The sequence below is a fragment of the Oncorhynchus mykiss genome, chromosome 14 (assembly GCF_057628025.1).
Source record: "Oncorhynchus mykiss isolate SJ-2025 chromosome 14, ASM5762802v1, whole genome shotgun sequence".
NCBI lineage: Eukaryota > Metazoa > Chordata > Actinopteri > Salmoniformes > Salmonidae > Oncorhynchus > Oncorhynchus mykiss.
The window spans coordinates 40,667,501-40,686,891 of NC_143035.1; the positions used below are offsets into that span (position 1 = coordinate 40,667,501).

Sequence of the window (19,391 nt, forward strand, 5' to 3'; positions counted from 1 at the left end):
GGATGTGGCCACTGACTAGTTAATCTTTATATGAAAATCCATACTCTCATTTAGAAGGTTAATATCACATTACATCTTTTCTCAAATATTTTCATGTTTAATTAATCACATACGTTTCACAATATTTAGACGTAAATCTGATATAGTTATGTGTGTTTCCTGTCTTTCATGAGATGAAACACACTCGTCCTGACTGTCCATTACATTTCCACGGACCCTTTCCACATTCTCAAAGGTGGAAATTGTTCAATTCTACCATTTTGGCGATTTAGGAGTTTGGCCAAGTGAATGCCTTTGTTCTCTCTCTCTGTGCTCTCTCCATTTCTTTCTGCATGACCAGGGGGAGAGTCTCTGACAGTAATGTATGACCTGAGATAACAAAACCTGGGTTTGGGAGATAGAGTGGGGAGGGGGAAGCAACGATCTACACCCAGAAAGGGTCATAACACAGAGGGATATGGAGTGTTGGGGGTGGGGCTTCATCCCATGTGATATTATTGGACACTAGCTCTTGGGAGTCCATCCGTCTCCATGTTCCATTTAGTACTGTGTGCTGTAGGGTCTCTGAGGCCTGGGGGCTGTGGTCTCTGAGGCCTGGGGGGCTGTGGTCTCTGAGGCCTGGGGGGCTGTGGTCTCTGAGACCTGGGGGCTGTGGTCTCTGAGGCCTGGGGGCTGTGGTCTCTGAGGCCTGGGGGGCTGTTGGGGGGCAATGGTCTCTGAGGCCTGGGGGGCTGTGGTCTCTGAGACCTCGGGGGCTGTTGGGGGCCTGGTGGAGGGCAATGGGCTCTGAGGCCTGGGGGGCTGTTGGGGGGCCTGGTGGAGGGCAATGGGCTCTGAGGCCTGGGGGGCTGTTGAGGGGCCTGGTGGAGGGCAATGGGCTCTGAGGCCTGGGGGACTGTTGGGGGGCCTGGTGGAGGGCAATGGGCTCTGAGGCCTGGGGGAGGGCAATGGGCTTTGAGGGACTGGTGGAGGGCTATGGGCTCTGAGGCCTGAGGGGCTGTGGACTCTGAGGGACTGTGCGTGCAGGGGAGCCTGCTGGGATCATGCCGTGTTGGGATCTGTAGTCTCCAAGGTGGAGAGCTGTGGGGTTTGAGACTGGGGGCTGTGAATTGATGGGTCTGGTGGGATCATTCAGTGTTGTGTGCGGTTAGAGTAGGAGAGATCAGCACAGATATGGTGTTCTCTGCTGCAGTCGGCACAGAAACACACATTACAGGGATACTTTGGGATTGAGGCAATCAACACTTTTTCCCTACTTATGAAGAATCATCAGACCAACTCATTTTTCTGTATACAGAAGGCAACAGCATATCGTTAGCTCAGTGCAATTTACATTTCTGTAATTTAGCAGACGTTCTTATCCAGAGCTAATTATTCAGTAGTGAGTGCATACGTTTTTCATACTGGTCCCACATGGGAATCGAACCCACAACCCTGGCATTGCAAGCACCGTGATCTTCAAACTGAGCTACTGGAAGTCCACCAGTACAGTAGCCATCTCCTCTCAAAAGCAGGGAAATAGACCCTATATATATACATTTGCAAAATAACATGGGTAACTATTTACACACTTTCAATATTTGGATGACCCCCAGTCCTCTATCAAATCAAATCTATTTATATAGCCCCAGCCTAAAACCCCAAACAGCAGACAATGCAGGTGTAGAAGCACGGTGGCTAGGAAAAACTCCCTAGAAAGGCCAAAACCTAGGAAGAAACCTAGAGAGGAACCAGGCTATGAGGGGTGGCCAGTCCTCTTCTGGCTGTGCCGGGTGGAGATCACAGTGGTTGTAGAGGGTGCAACAGGACAGCACCTCAAGAGTAAAAATGAACAGTTTAGGGTTCCATAGCCGCAGGCAGAACAGTTGAAACTGGAGCAGCAGCAAGGCCAGGTGGACTGGGGAAAGCAAGGAGTCATCATGCCAGGTAGTCCTGACGCATGGTCCTAGGGCTCAGGTCCTCCTCCGAGAGAAAGAGAATTAGAGAGAGCATACTTAAATTCACACAGGACACCAGATAAGACTCCCATTCGGAGTCAGTGTCACTGTGAAAGAAAATGTTCAGTTAGAATAGTTTCACATATGAGCCCTGTATCAACAGGTATAATAAACAGATATGTATAGAGAGTACAGGGAACAAGAGGTTGAATATATTATTATAGACCAGCTAGATCTACTGTCTCTATTATATTATGACAGACCAGCTAGATCTACTGTCTCTATTATATTATGACAGACCAGCTAGCTCTACTGTCTCTATTATATTATGACAGACCTGCTAGATCTACTGTCTCTATTATATTATGAAAGACCAGATAGATCTACTGTCTTTATTATATTACAACAGACCAGCTATCTACTGTCTCCATTTCACTTTGGCCATTGTTGTGGGCCTGCCCTCTCCTCAACAGCCTTAAATAGGCTATTTCATGTGGGTTGGGGTGGGGCGGCAGACACACGCATCTCACATTTCATGACATTACATGTTTATATATTGTTTACATATTGCTTCTAAAATTAAAAAAAAATCACAAATAATATTTTATATTATTAATTTCAAACAAGGGCATTAGCATGAGAAGAACTTACCAGTCCAAAATGATGTCCTCTCCCGTTCAAAAAATATTCCTCCACAATCGCTAAATGAATCGTCCTACAACCATCTATGACTCACTTTACGCTGGAGCTTACTACATGGGTTGGTCTTGCAACACATAAACATGGCGTATTGCCGTTTAGCTCAGCTCATTGGCTATCTACCCAGCTAGATTTCAAGACGATCAGTGGTCATTGGGTTAAAAGACAGTCAATCAACGAAACAGCGGGCAAATCATTGGTGCACAATGATGTCATGACTTATATGTTACGCCTGGGCTGGTTAAAATAGTTGTTTTTTATGGGGCTCTATGCTCAGATAATCGCATCGTATTCTTTCGCAGTAAATCCTTTTTTAAATCTGACAACGCAGTTGGATAAGCAAGATTCTAGGCTTTCGATACATGTGAGACATTCATTTTTCATGACTGTTTAATATGACTATTTATGTAGCGATCCCCCTATGTTGTGGAATTTTAGCCCGCTAGCGGGTTCCGTGCGCAGAGAGGTTAAGAAGGTTAATACCACAGATCGTTTATGTGATTTTGAATTTTAAGTCCCTTTGAAGTATAAAAAAAATTAACGTTGGCCTTACTGCTATTGGCACAATGAAAAACACGCTGGAAAACAGATTACCTACATGGAACAACTTACCCCTATGTTAAACACTGGCTCACCTTACCCCACTCTCCCCTATGTTAAACACTGGCTCACCTTACCCCACTCTCCCCTATGTTAAACACTGGCTCACCTTACCCCACTCTCCCCTATGTTAAACACTGGCTCACCTTACCCCACTCTCCCCTATGTTAAACACTGGCTCACCTTACCCCACTCTCCCCTATGTTAAACACTGGCTCACCTTACCCCACTCTCCCCTATGTTAAACACTGGCTCACCTTACCCCACTCTCCCCTATGTTAAACACTGGCTCACCTTACCCCACTCTCCCCTATGTTAAACACTGGCTCACCTTACCCCACTCTCCCCTATGTTAAACACTGGCTCACCTTACCCCACTCTCCCCTATGTTAAACACTCGCTCACCTTACCCCACTCTCCCCTATGTTAAACACTGGCTCACCTTACCCCACTCTCCCCTATGTTAAACACTGGCTCACCGTACCCTATTCACCCCTATGTTAAACACTGGCTCACCTTACCCCACTCTCCCCTATGTTAAACACTGGCTCACCTTACCCCACTCTCCCCTATGTTAAACACTGGCTCACCTTACCCTATTCACCCCTATGTTAAACACTGGCTCACCTTACCCCACTCTCCCCTATGTTAAACACTCGCTCACCGTACCCCACTCTCCCCTATGTTAAACACTGGCTCACCTTACCCCACTCTCCCCTATGTTAAACACTGGCTCACCGTACCCTATTCACCCCTATGTTAAACACTGGCTCACCTTACCCCACTCTCCCCTATGTTAAACACTGGCTCACCGTACCCTATTCACCCCTATGTTAAACACTGGCTCACCTTACCCCACTCTCCCCTATGTTAAACACTGGCTCACCTTACCCCACTCTCCCCTATATTAAACAATCGTTCACCTTACCACACTCTCCCCTATGTTAAACACTCTTGTCAAAAGGGCGCAACAGCGTCTCTACTTCCTAAGGTGAATGGAGAAATTCCACACGTCTCCCCTGGTCCTCTCCAAATACTACCGCTGCTCCATCGAGAGCGTCTTGACCGGTTTCATCATGGCCTGGCACGGAAATTGTTCCGTCCATGAGTGCAAGGCCCTCCAGCGGGTGGTGAAGACAGCCCAGGACATCACTGAGACCGTGGCCCTCCAGCGGGTGGTGAAGACGGCCCAGGACATCACTGGGACCGTGGCCCTCCAGCGGGTGGTGAAGACGGCCCAGGACATCACTGAGACCGTGGCCCTCCAGCGGGTGGTGAAGACGGCCCAGGACATCACTGGGACCGTGGCCCTCCAGAGGGTGGTGAAGACGGCCCAGGACATCACTGGGACCGTGGCCCTCCAGAGGGTGGTGAAGACGGCCCAGGACATCACTGGGACCGTGGCCCTCCAGAGGGTGGTGAAGACGGCCCAGGACATCACTGGGACCGTGGCCCTCCAGCGGGTGGTGAAGACAGCCCAGTATAGCACAGTATATCACCTTAAGAAGGCACGCGGCATCATCAAAGACCCCCCCCACACCCCATTCATGAGCTGTTCTCTCCCTTACCATTGGGCAGACTGAATCAGAGCATGTGATAGCAACAGGCTCACAGAGAGTTTCTCACTACAAGCCATCAGACTGCTGAACACTTGAACAGGACTGACCACCTGCTCTGATTCTAACAGGACTGACCACCTGCTCTGAATCTAACAGGACTGACCACCTGCTCTGATTCTAACAGGACTGACCATCTGCTCTGATTCTAACAGGACTGACCACCTACTCTGATTCTAACAGGACTGACCACCTGCTCTGATTCTAACCCAAACAGGACTGACCACGTGCTCTGATTCTCCACACCTTAGCACACATGCCCGGCCAAACTGAGCAATCAGGGAAAGAGGGCCTTGATCAGGGAGGTGACCAAGAATCCGATGGTCACTCTGACAGAGCTCCAGAGTTCCTCTTTGTAGATGGGAGAACCTTCCAGAAGGACAACAATCTCTGCAGCACTCCACCAAGCAGGTCTTAATGGTAGAGTGGCCAGACAGAAGCAACTCCTCAGTAAACAACACATGACAGGCCATCTGGAGTTTGCCAAAAGGCACCTAAAGACTCTCAGACCATTAGAAACAAGATTATCTGGTCTGATAAAAAACCAAGATTGAACTCTTTGGCTTGAATGCCAAGCGTCACGCCTAGAGGAAACCTGGCACCATCCCTATGGTGAAGCACTGTGGTGGCAGCATCATGCTGTGGGGGTGTTTTTCAGCTGCAAGGACTGAGAAACTAGTCAGAATATAGGAAAAGATGAACGGAGCAAAGTACAGAGAGATCCTTGATGAAAACCTGCTCCAGAGTGCTCAGGACCTCAGACTGGGGTGAAGGTTCACCTTCCAACAGGACAACGACCCTAAGCACACAGCCAAGACAATGCAGGAGTGGCTTCAGTACAACTCTGAATGTCCTTGAGTTGCCCAGCCAGAGCCCGGACTTGAACCCGGTCGAACAACTCTGGAGAGACCTGAAAATATCTGTGCAGCGACACTCCCCATCCAACCTTTGAGAGGATCTGCAGAGAAGAATGGGAGAAACTCCCCAAATACAGGTGTGCCAAGCTTGTAGCGTCATACCTTAGACGACTCTGCTGTAATCGCTGCCAAAGGTGCTTCAACAAAGTACTGAGTAAAGGTGTCTGAATACTTATGTAATGTAATATTTCTGATTTATATTTTAAATTAGTTTTCACACACACACAAAAAAAAACTTGTTTTTGCTTTGTCATTATGTGGTATTGTGTGTAGATTGATGAGGGGAAAAAACAAATCAATAATTTTGACAATTAATTTAATGTAATGAAAGTGGACAAGGTGGGTCTGAATGCTTCCTGTACGTGGCTGTTGTATGGTATTTTGGTAAGAACTCAATTTGACATTTTGTTCACTTGGGAAATGTTGGATAGTTATACTGCGGAGGATTTTTAGATCTCTTTTGAACAGATTCCACGGTAATTAATCGGGTCAAATTTGGAATGACCAGACCTTGGGTCTTAACAGCATGTAAATCAAATCAAATCAAAGTTTATTTGTTACGTGAGCCGAATACAACAGGTGTAGTAGACCTTACAGTGAAATGCTGAATACAACAGGTGTAGGTAGACCTTACAGTGAAATGCTGAATACAACAGGTGTAGTAGACCTTACAGTGAAATGCTGAATACAACAGGTGTAGTAGACCTCACAGTGAAATGCTGAATACAACAGGTGTAGTAGACCTTACAGTGAAATGCTGAATACAACAGGCGTAGGTAGACCTTACAGTGAAATACTGAATACAACAGGTGTAGTAGACATTACAGTGAAATGCTGAATACAACAGGTGTAGTAGACCTCACAGTGAAATGTTGAATACAACAGGTGTAGTAGACCTTACAGTGAAATGCTGAATACAACAGGTGTAGTAGACCTCACAGTGAAATGCTGAATACAACAGGTGTAGTAGACCTTACACTGAAATGCTGAATACAACAGGTGTAGTAGACCTCACAGTGAAATGCTGAATACAACAGGTGTAGTAGACCTTACAGTGAAATGCTGAACACAACAGGTATAGTAGACCTTACAGTGAAATGCTGAATACAACAGGTGTAGTAGACCTTACAGTGAAATGCTGAATACAACAGGTGTAGTAAAACCTTACAGTGAAATGCTGAATACAACAGGTGTAGTAGACCTTACAGTGAAATGCTGAATAACACAGGTGTAGTACACCTTACAGTGAAATGCTGAATACCACAGGTGTAGTAGACCTGACAGTGAAATGCTGAATACAACAGGTGTAGTAGACCTTACAGTGAAATGCTGAATACAACAGGTGTAGTAGACCTCACAGTGAAATGCTGAATACAACAGGTGTAGTAGACCTTACAGTGAAATGCTGAATAAAACAGATGTAGTAGACCTTACAGTGAAATTCTGAATACAACAGGTGTAGTAGACCTTACAGTGAAATGCTGAATACAACAGGTGTAGTAGACCTTACAGTGAAATGCTGAATACAACAGGTGTAGTAGACCTCACAGTGAAATGCTGAATACAACAGGTGTAGTAGACCTTACAGTGAAATGCTGAATACAACAGGTGTAGTATACCTTACACTGAAATGCTGAATACAACAGGTGTAGTAGACCTCACAGTGAAATGCTGAATACAACAGGTGTAGTAGACCTTACAGTGAAATGCTGAATACAACAGGTATAGTAGACCTTACAGTGAAATGCTGAATACAACAGGTGTAGTAGACCTTACAGTGAAATGCTGAATACAACAGGTGTAGTAGACCTTACAGTGAAGTGCTGAATACAACAGGTGTAGTAGACCTTACAGTGAAATGCTGAATAACACAGGTGTAGTACACCTTACAGTGAAATGCTGAATACCACAGGTGTAGTAGACCTGACAGTGAAATGCTGAATACAACAGGTGTAGTAGACCTTACAGTGAAATGCTGAATACAACAGGTGTAGTAGACCTCACAGTGAAATGCTGAATACAACAGGTGTAGTAGACCTTACAGTGAAATGCTGAATAAAACAGATGTAGTAGACCTTACAGTGAAATGCTGAATACAACAGGTGTAGTAGACCTTACAGTGAAATGCTGAATACAACAGGTGTAGTAGACCTTACAGTGAAATGCTGAATACAACAGGTGTAGTAGACCTTACAGTGAAATGCTGAATACAACAGGTGTAGTAGACCTCACAGTGAAATGTTGAATACAACAGGTGTAGTAGACCTTACAGCGAAATGCTGAATACAACAGGTGTAGTAGACCTTACAGTGAAATGCTGAATACAACAGGTGTAGTAGACCTCACAGTGAAATGCTGAATACAACAGGTGTAGTAGACCTTACAGTGAAATGGTGAATACAACAGGTGTAGTAGACCTTACAGTGAAATGCTGAATACAACAGGTGTAGTAGACCTTACAGTGAAATGCTGAATACAACAGGTGTAGTAGACCTTACAGTGAAATGCTGAATACAACAGGTGTAGTAGACCTCACAGTGAAATGCTGAATACAACAGGTGTAGTAGACCTCACAGTGAAATGCTGAATACAACAGGTGTAGTAGACCTTACAGTGAAATGCTGAATACAACAGGTGTAGTAGACCTCACAGTGAAATGCTGAATACAACAGGTGTAGTAGACCTCACAGTGAAATGCTGAATACAACAGGTGTAGTAGACCTTACAGTGAAATGCTGAATACAACAGGTGTAGTAGACCTTACAGTGAAATGCTGAATACAACAGGTGTAGTAGACCTTACAGTGAAATGCTGAATACAACACGTGTAGTAGACCTCACGGTGAAATGCTGAATACAACAGGTGTAGTAGACCTTACAGTGAAATGCTGAATACCACAGGTGTAGTAGACCTCACAGTGAAATGCTGAATACCACAGGTGTAGTAGACCTCACAGTGAAATGCTGAATACAACAGGTGTAGTAGACCTTACAGTGAAATGCTGAATACAACAGGTGTAGTAGACCTTACAGTGAAATGCTGAATACAACAGGTGTAGTAGACCTTACAGTGAAATGCTGAATACCACAGGTGTAGTAGACCTCACAGTGAAATGCTGAATACAACAGGTGTAGTAGACCTTACAGTGAAATGCTGAATACAACAGGTGTAGTAGACCTCACAGTGAAATGCTGAATACAACAGGTGTAGTAGACCACACAGTGAAATGCTGAATACAACAGGTGTAGTAGACCTCACAGTGAAATGCTGAATACAACAGGTGTAGTAGACCTCACAGTGAAATACTGAATACAACAGGTGTAGTAGACCTTACAGTGAAATGCTGAATTCAACAGGTGTAGTAGACCTCACAGTGAAATGCTGAATACAACAGGTGTAGTAGACCTTACAGTGAAATGCTGAATACAACAGGTGTAGTAGACCTTACAGTGAACTGCTGAATACAACAGGTGTAGTAGACCTCACAGTGAAATGCTGAATACAACAGGTGTAGTAGACCTTACAGTGAAATGCTGAATACAACAGGTGTAGTAGACCTGACAGTGAAATGCTGAATACAACAGGTGTAGTAGACCTTACAGTGAAATGCTGAATACAACAGGTGTAGTAGACCTCACAGTGAATTGCTGAATACAACAGGTGTAGTAGACCTCACAGTGAAATGCTGAATACAACAGGTGTAGTAGACCTTACAGTGAAATGCTGAATACAACAGGTGTAGTAGACCTTACAGTGAAATGCTGAATACAACAGGTGTAGTAGACCTCACAGTGAAATGCTGAATACAACAGGTGTAGTAGACCTTACAGTGAAATGCTGAATACAACAGGTGTAGTAGACCTCACAGTGAATTGCTGAATACAACAGGTGTAGTAGACCTCACAGTGAAATGCTGAATACAACAGGTGTAGTAGACCTTACAGTGAAATGCTGAATACAACAGGTGTAGTAGACCTTACAGTGAAATGCTGACTACAACAGGTGTAGTAGACCTTACAGTGAAATGCTGAATACAACAGGTGTAGTAGACCTTACAGTGAAATGCTGAATACAACAGGTGTAGTAGACCTCACAGTGAAATGCTGAATACAACAGGTGTAGTAGACCTTACAGCGAAATGCTGAATACAACAGGTGTAGTAGACCTCACAGTGAAATGCTGAATACAACAGGTGTAGTAGACCTTACAGTGAAATGCTGAATACAACAGGTGTAGTAGACCTCACAGTGAAATGCTGAATACAACAGGTGTAGTAGACCTTACAGCGAAATGCTGAATACAACAGGTGTAGTAGACCTCACAGTGAAATGCTGAATACAACAGGTGTAGTAGACCTTACAGTGAAATGCTGAATACAACAGGTGTAGTAGACCTCACAGTGAAATGCTGAATACAACAGGTGTAGTAGACCTTACAGTGAAATGCTGAATACAACAGGTGTAGTAGACCTTACAGTGAAATGCTGAATACAACAGGTGTAGTAGACCTTACAGTGAAATGCTGAATACAACAGGTGTAGTAGACCTTACAGTGAAATGCTGAATACAACACGTGTAGTAGACCTCACGGTGAAATGCTGAATACAACAGGTGTAGTAGACCTTACAGTGAAATGCTGAATACCACAGGTGTAGTAGACCTCACAGTGAAATGCTGAATACCACAGGTGTAGTAGACCTCACAGTGAAATGCTGAATACAACAGGTGTAGTAGACCTTACAGTGAAATGCTGAATACAACAGGTGTAGTAGACCTTACAGTGAAATGCTGAATACAACAGGTGTAGTAGACCTTACAGTGAAATGCTGAATACCACAGGTGTAGTAGACCTCACAGTGAAATGCTGAATACAACAGGTGTAGTAGACCTTACAGTGAAATGCTGAATACAACAGGTGTAGTAGACCTCACAGTGAAATGCTGAATACAACAGGTGTAGTAGACCACACAGTGAAATGCTGAATACAACAGGTGTAGTAGACCTCACAGTGAAATGCTGAATACAACAGGTGTAGTAGACCTCACAGTGAAATACTGAATACAACAGGTGTAGTAGACCTTACAGTGAAATGCTGAATTCAACAGGTGTAGTAGACCTCACAGTGAAATGCTGAATACAACAGGTGTAGTAGACCTTACAGTGAAATGCTGAATACAACAGGTGTAGTAGACCTTACAGTGAACTGCTGAATACAACAGGTGTAGTAGACCTCACAGTGAAATGCTGAATACAACAGGTGTAGTAGACCTTACAGTGAAATGCTGAATACAACAGGTGTAGTAGACCTGACAGTGAAATGCTGAATACAACAGGTGTAGTAGACCTTACAGTGAAATGCTGAATACAACAGGTGTAGTAGACCTCACAGTGAATTGCTGAATACAACAGGTGTAGTAGACCTCACAGTGAAATGCTGAATACAACAGGTGTAGTAGACCTTACAGTGAAATGCTGAATACAACAGGTGTAGTAGACCTTACAGTGAAATGCTGAATACAACAGGTGTAGTAGACCTCACAGTGAAATGCTGAATACAACAGGTGTAGTAGACCTTACAGTGAAATGCTGAATACAACAGGTGTAGTAGACCTCACAGTGAATTGCTGAATACAACAGGTGTAGTAGACCTCACAGTGAAATGCTGAATACAACAGGTGTAGTAGACCTTACAGTGAAATGCTGAATACAACAGGTGTAGTAGACCTTACAGTGAAATGCTGACTACAACAGGTGTAGTAGACCTTACAGTGAAATGCTGAATACAACAGGTGTAGTAGACCTTACAGTGAAATGCTGAATACAACAGGTGTAGTAGACCTCACAGTGAAATGCTGAATACAACAGGTGTAGTAGACCTTACAGCGAAATGCTGAATACAACAGGTGTAGTAGACCTCACAGTGAAATGCTGAATACAACAGGTGTAGTAGACCTTACAGTGAAATGCTGAATACAACAGGTGTAGTAGACCTCACAGTGAAATGCTGAATACAACAGGTGTAGTAGACCTTACAGCGAAATGCTGAATACAACAGGTGTAGTAGACCTCACAGTGAAATGCTGAATACAACAGGTGTAGTAGACCTTACAGTGAAATGCTGAATACAACAGGTGTAGTAGACCTCACAGTGAAATGCTGAATACAACAGGTGTAGTAGACCTTACAGTGAAATGCTGAATACAACAGGTGTAGTAGACCTTACAGTGAAATGCTGAATACAACAGGTGTAGTAGACCTTACAGTGAAATGCTGAATACAACAGGTGTAGTAGACCTCACAGTGAAATGCTGAATACAACAGGTGTAGTAGACCTTACAGTGAAATGCTGAATACAACAGGTGTAGTAGACCTCACAGTGAAATGCTGAATACAACAGGTGTAGTAGACCTTACAGCGAAATGCTGAATACAACAGGTGTAGTAGACCTCACAGTGAAATGCTGAATACAACAGGTGTAGTAGACCTTACAGTGAAATGCTGAATACAACAGGTGTAGTAGACCTCACAGTGAAATGCTGAATACAACAGATGTAGTAGACCTTACAGTGAAATGCTGAATACAACAGGTGTAGTAGACCTTACAGTGAAATGCTGAATACAACAGGTGTAGTAGACCTCACAGTGAAATGCTGAATACAACAGGTGTAGTAGACCTTACAGTGAAATGCTGAATACAACAGGTGTAGTAGACCTTACAGTGAAATGCTGAATACAACAGGTGTAGTAGACCTCACAGTGAAATGCTGAATACAACAGGTGTAGTAGACCTCACAGTGAAATGCTGAATACAACAGGTGTAGTAGACCTTACAGTGAAATGCTGAATACAACAGGTGTAGTAGACCTCACAGTGAAATGCTGAATACAACAGGTGTAGTAGACCTTACAGTGAAATGCTGAATACAACAGGTGTAGTAGACCTTACAGTGAAATGCTGAATACAACAGGTGTAGTAGACCTCACAGTGAAATGCTGAATACAACAGGTGTAGTAGACCTTACAGTGAAATGCTGAATACAACAGGTGTAGTAGACCTTACAGTGAAATGCTGAATACAACAGGTGTAGTAGACCTCACAGTGAAATGCTGAATACAATAGGTGTAGTAGACCTTACAGTGAAATGCTGAATACAACAGGTGTAGTAGACCTTACAGTGAAATGCTGAATACAACAGGTGTAGTAGACCTTACAGTGAAATGCTGATTTTCTTTTTATTTATTTTTTTAACCTTTATTTAACCAGGCAAGTCAATTAAGAACAAATTCTTATTTTCAATGACGGCCTGGGAACAGTGGGTTAACTGCCTGTTCAGGAGCAGAACAATAGATTTGTACCTTGTCAGCTCAGGGATTTGAACTAGTCCAACGCTCTAACCACTAGGCTACCCTGCCAACCTCTCAGTGAAATGCTTACTTACTAACTAATAGTGCAAAAAAAGGTTTTAGGTGAACAATAGGCAAGTAAAGAAATACAACAACAGTAAAAAGACAGGCTATATACAGTAGTGAGGCTATGTACAGTAGAGGAGCTATATACAGTAGTGAGGCTATATACAGTAGAGGGGCTATATACAGTAGAGAGGCTCTATACAGTAGCGAGGCTAAATGCAGTAGAGAGGCTATATACAGTAGAGAGGCTATATACAGTAGAGATGCTATATACAGTAGCGAGGCTATAAAAGTAACGAGGCTACATACAGACACCGGTTAGTCAGGCTGATTGAGGTAGTATGTACATGTAGGTATGGTTAAAGTGACTATGCATATATGATGAACAGAGAGTAGCAGTAGCGTAAAAGAGGGGTTGGTGGGTGGTGGGACACAATGCAGATATCCCGGTTAGCCAATGTGCGGGAGCACTGGTTGGTCGGCCCGATTTAGGTAGTATGTACATGAATGTATTGTTAAAGTGACTATGCATATATAATAAACAGAGAGTAGCAGCAGCATAAAAGAGGGGTTGGGGGGAGGCACAACGCAAATAGTCCGAGTAACCATTTGGTTACCTGTTCAGGAGTCATATGGCTTGGGGGTAAAAACTGTTGAGAAGCCCTTTTGTCCTAGACTTGGCGCTCCGGTACCGCTTGCCATGCGGTAGTAGAGAGAACAGTCTATGACATGGGTGGCTGGGGTCTTTGACAATTTGTAGGGCCTTCCTCTGACACCGCCTGGTGTAGAGGTCCTGGATGGCAGCTTGGCTCCAGTGATGTTTGTTTGTCTTGTTCGGTTTGTTCGGCTTCGATGCCTCATGATTGAGTATTGCTCTGTTCAAGTAGATTGTGATTTTGCTGTGGTCTGATAGGGGTATCAGTTGGCTGACTGAATGCTTTCTCTCTCTCTCTCTCTCTCGCTCTCTCTCTCCCTCTCTCTCTCTCTCTCTCTCTCTCTCTCTGTCTTGTCTCTCTCTCTCTCTGTCTCTCTCTCTGTCTCTCTCTCTCTCTCGCTCTCTCTCTCTCCCTCTCTCTCTCTCTCTCTCTCGCTCTCTCTCTGTCTGTCTCTCTCTCTCTCTCTCTCTCTCTGTCTCTCTCTCTGTCTCTCTCTCTCTCTCGTTCTCCCTCTCCGTCTCTCTCTCTCTCTCTCTCTCTCTCTCTCTCTCTCTCTCTCTCACTCTCTCTCTGTCTTGTCTCTCTCTCTCTCTCTCTCTCTGTCTTTCTTGTCTGTCCTTTTAAACTAGTTTTGTTCGTTTTGGTCTATTTGCACAACATTTATTCAGACTTTGCTCTTCTGCTTTGTTGGTAGATTAGAACAGGCTGATATGGTAGAACAGGCTGATAGTGTGGAACAGGCTGATAGTGTAGAACAGGCTGATAGTGTGGAACAGGCTGATAGTGTGGAACAGGCTGATAGTGTAGAACAGGCTGATAGTGTAGAACAGGCTGATAGTGTAGAACAGGCTGATATCGTAGAACAGGCTGATAGTGTGGAACAGGCTGATAGTGTGGAACAGGCTGATAGTGTAGAACAGGCTGATAGTGTGGAACAGGCTGATATCGTAGAACAGGCTGATAGTGTGGAACAGGCTGATATCGTAGAACAGGCTGATATCGTAGAACAGGCTGATAGTGTGGAACAGGCTGATATCGTAGAACAGGCTGATATCGTAGAACAGGCTGATAGTGTAGAACAGGCTGATAGTGTAGACCAGGCTGAACAGAACAGGTTGATGGTGTAAAACGGGCTGTAAAACGGCTGATAGTGTTTGGTCACGCCTTGATGAGAAATAGGAAGAGAATTATGAGGCAGTGAAGCGGACAATTTTAATCTGAGACTAAATATCCAGGGGTGGAATAGTCTCACACAATGTCATACCTCCTGAGCTCTATCATGGAATATGGATTAGGAAGGAGATATGGAGAGGGAAGAGGGGAAGAGAAGGAGAGAGAGAGAAGAGAGAGAGAGAGAGAGAGAGAGAGAGAGAGAGAAGAGAGAGAGAGAGAGAGAGAGAGAGAGAGAGGAGGGAGAGAGAGAGAGAGAGAGAGAGAGAGAGAGAGAGAGAGAGAGAGAGAGGAGAGAGAGAGAGAGAGAGAGAGAGAGAGAGAGAGAGAGAGAGAGAGAGAGAGAGAGAGAGAGAGAGAGAGAGAGAGAGAGAGAGAGAGAGAGAGAGAGAGAGAGAGAGAGAGAGAGAGAGAGAGAGAGAGAGAGAGAGAGGGAGAGAGAAGAGAGAGAGAGAGAGAGAGAGGAGAGAGAGAGAGAGAGAGAGAGAGAGAGAGAGAGAGAGAGAGAGAGAGAGAGAGAGAGAGAGAGAGAGAGAGAGAGAGAGAGAGAGAGAGAGAGAGAGAGAGAGAGAGAGAGAGAGAGAGAGAGAGAGAGAGAGAAGAGAGAGAGAGAGAGAGAGAGAGAGAGAGAGAGAGAGAGAGAGAGAGAGGAAGAGAGAGAGAGAGAGAGAGAGAGAGAGAGAGAGAGAGGGAGAGAGAGAGAGAGAGAGAGAGAGAGAGAGAGAGAGAGAGAGAGAGAGAGAGAGAGAGAGAAGAGAGAGAGAGAGGAGAGAGAGAGGAGGAGAGGAAGAAGAGGAGAGAAGAGAGAGAGTTCTCTCTCCTCTCTCTCTCTCTCTCTCTCTCTCTCTCTCTCTCTCTCTCTCTCTCTCTCTCTCTCTCTTCGCTCTCTCTCTGCTCTTCCTTCGAGAGGGAGAAGGAGAGAAGAGGAGATGGGAGGAGAGCATCTGGAAAATAAGACAGAGAGACAGGAGAGATGAGATTATGAAAAAATAAAGAGATTCTGTCAACCCTCCTCCAATGCGTTGTGAGATGAAGAGTTTGCAGATAGGGCTGGAGGATTTCCCGCTTGCATGGAGATGCAGCATCTCTCTCTCTCCCTCTTTGCATTGGATATGTACCATCTCTCTCTCTCCCTCTCTTTGCATTGGAGATGTACCATCTCTCTCCCTCTCTTCTCTCTCTTTGCATTGGAGACGTACCATCTCTCTCTGCCTCTCTTTGCATGGAGATGTACCATCTCTCTCTCCCTCTCTTCTCTGTCTTTTTTTCTCTCTGTCCATCTCTCAATTCAATTCAATTCAAGGGGCTTTATTGGCATGGAAAACAGATGTTAACATTGTGAAGTAGATAATAAACAAAATAAACAAGTGAAGTAGATAATAAACAAAAGTGAAATAAACAATAAAACATTTACAGAAAAAAAAATGATACACAAAAGTTCCAAAAGCATAAAGACATTTCAAATGTCACATTATGTCTGTACTGTTGAAGTCGGAAATGTACACTTAGGTTGGAGTCTGTTTTTCAACCACTCCACAAACTTCTTGTCAACAAACTATAGTTTTTGGGCAAGTCGGTTAGGACATCTACTTTGAGAATGACACAAGTAATTTCGTAGCTACGAAGTCCGCCGACCGCCGACCGAAACAGGGAGTCGGTGGAAGTCGTGACACATATAAAAATTCTCCACACAGACATGGGGGGAAACAGAGGGTTATATGCTAGACGAGTAATGAGGGAATGCAAACCAGGTGTGCGGGAAAACAAGACAAACAAATGGAAAATGAAAGGTGGATCGGCGATGGCTAGAAGACCGGTGACGTCGACCACCGAAAGCCGCCCGAACAAGGAGAGGGACCAACCTAAGAGGAAGTCGTGACAACAGTGAATCATATCGCAATTCCAATGGGTCAGCTGTTTACATACACTAAGTTGACTGTCCCTTTAAACAGTTTGGAAAACTCCAGAAAATGATGTCATGGCTTTTGAAGCTTCTGATAGGCTAATTGACATCATTTCAGTGTACCTGTGGATGTATTTCAAGTCCTACCTTCAAACTCAGTGCCTCTTTGCTTGACATCATGGGAAAAATCAAAAATAAATCAGCCAAGACCTCAGAAAATAAAATGTAGACCTCCACAAGTCTGGTTCATACTTGGGAACAATTTCCAAACACGTGAAGGTACCATGTTCATCTGTACAAGCAATAGTACGCAAGTATAAACACCATGGGACCACAAAGCCGTCATACTGCTCTGGAAGGAGATGAGTTCTGTCTCCTAGAGATGAACATGCTTTGGTGTGAAAAGTGCAAATCAATCCCAGAACAACAGCAAATGACCTTGTGAAGATGCTGGACGAAACAGGTACAAAAGTATCTATATCCCAAGTAAAACGAGTCCTACATCGACATAACCTGAAAAGCTGAAAAGCCACTCAGCAAGGAAGAAGCCACTTCTCCAAAACCTGCATAAAAAGCGAGACTATGGTTTGCAACTGCACATGGGGGACAAAGATCGTACTTTTTGGAGAAATGTCCACTGATCTAATGAAACAAAAATAGAACTGTTAGGCCATTATGACCATCGTTATGTTTGGAGGATAAAGGTGGAGACTTGCAAGCCGAAGAACACCATCCCGACCGTGAGGCACGGGGGTGGTAGCACATGTTGTGGGGGTGCTTTGCTGCAGGAGGGCCTGGTACACTTCACAAAATAGATGGCATCATGAGGCAGGAAAATTACGTGGATATATTGAAGCAACATCTCAAGACATCAGTCAGGAAGTTAAAGCTTGGTCGCAAATGGGTCTTCCAAATGAACAATGACCCCAAGCATACTTCCAAAGTTGTGGCAAAATGGCTTAAGGACAACAAAGTAAAGGTATTGGAGTGGCCATCACAAAGCCCTGACCTCAATCCTATAGAAAATTTGCGAGCAGAACTGAAATAGCGTGTGTGATCAATGAGGCCTACAAACCTGATTCAGTTACACCAGCTCTGTCAGTAGGAATTGACTACATTTCACTCAACTTTTTGTGGGAAGCTTGTGGAAGAGTAACCAAAACGTTTGACCCAAGTTAAACAATTTAAAGGCAATGCTGCCAAATACTAATTGAGTGTGTGTAAACTTCTGACCCACTGGGAATGTGATGAAAGAAATAAACGCTGAAGTAAATCATTCTCTCAAATAGACATTTCACATTCTTTAAAATAAACTAGTGATCCTAACTGACCCAAGACAGGGAATTTTTACTAGTATTAAATGTCAGGAATTGTGAAAAACTGAGTTTAAATGTATTTGGCTAAAGGTATATGTAAACGTCTGACTTCAGCTGTTTATGGTGTTGTGGTGTGGGGGCTGTGCTTTGGCAAAGTGGGTGGGGTTATATCTTGCCTGGTCCGGGGGTATTGTCGGACGGGGCCACAGTGTCTCCAGACCCCTCCTGTCTCAGCCTCCAGTATTTATGCTGCAATAGTTTATGTGTCGGGGGCTAGGATCAGTCTGTTATATCTGGAGTATTTCTCCTGTCTTATCCGGTGCCCTGTGTGAATTCAAGTGTGCTCTCTCTAATTCTCTCTCTCTCTTTCTCTCTCTCTCTCTCTTTCTCTCGGAGGACCTGAGCCCTAGGACCATGCCTCAGGAGTACCTGGCCTGATGACCCCTTGCTGTCCCCAGTCCACCTGGCCGTGCTGCTGTTCCAGTTTCAACTGTTCTGCCTGCGGCTATGGAACCCTGACCTGTTCACCGGACGTGCTGTTGCACCCTCTACAACCACGGTGATTATTATTATCTGACCATGCTGGTCATTTATGAACATTTGAACATCTTGGCCATGTTCTGTTATAATCTCCACCAGGCACAGCCAGAAGAGGACTGGCCACCCCTCATAGCCTGGTTCCTCTCTAGGTTCCTCCCTAGGTTTTGGCCTTTCTAGGGAGTTTTTCCTAGCCACCGTGCTTCTACACCTGCATTGCTTGTTGTTTGGGGTTTTAGGCTGGGTTTCTGTACAGCACTTTGTGACATCAGCTGATATAAGAAGGGCTTTATAAATACATTTGATTGAATTTGTTTGTAACGATGTGCAAATAGTTCAACTACAAAAGGGAAAATAAATAAGCATAAATATGGGTTGTATTTACAATGGTGTTTGTTCTTCACTGGTTGCCCTTTTCTTGTGGTAACACGTCACACATATTGCTTCTCTGATGTCACACTGTGGTATCTGGGAGTTTATCAAAATAGGATATGTTTTCGAATACTTTGTGGGTCATACATTTGGCAGGAGGTTAGGAAGTGCAGCTCAGTTTCCACCTCATTTTGTTGGCAGTGAGCACATGGCCTGTCTTCTCTTGAGAGGTCTGCCTTCGAAGGCCTTTCTGAATATCA

At 44.3% G+C, this 19,391-nt stretch overlaps 1 long non-coding RNA gene across 1 annotated transcript in view; it reads left to right on the forward strand.

Annotated features, from left to right (window-relative positions):
- The window catches only part of LOC149978368 (uncharacterized), a 639,609-nt gene extending 620,872 nt beyond the window's left edge, over window positions 1-18,737 (forward strand). The window contains exon 3 of the long non-coding RNA XR_016486391.1: window positions 18,619-18,737. This is a non-coding gene — a long non-coding RNA (uncharacterized LOC149978368). The remainder of the gene's footprint in view (window positions 1-18,618) is intronic.
- The last annotated feature ends 654 nt before the right edge of the window (window positions 18,738-19,391 follow it).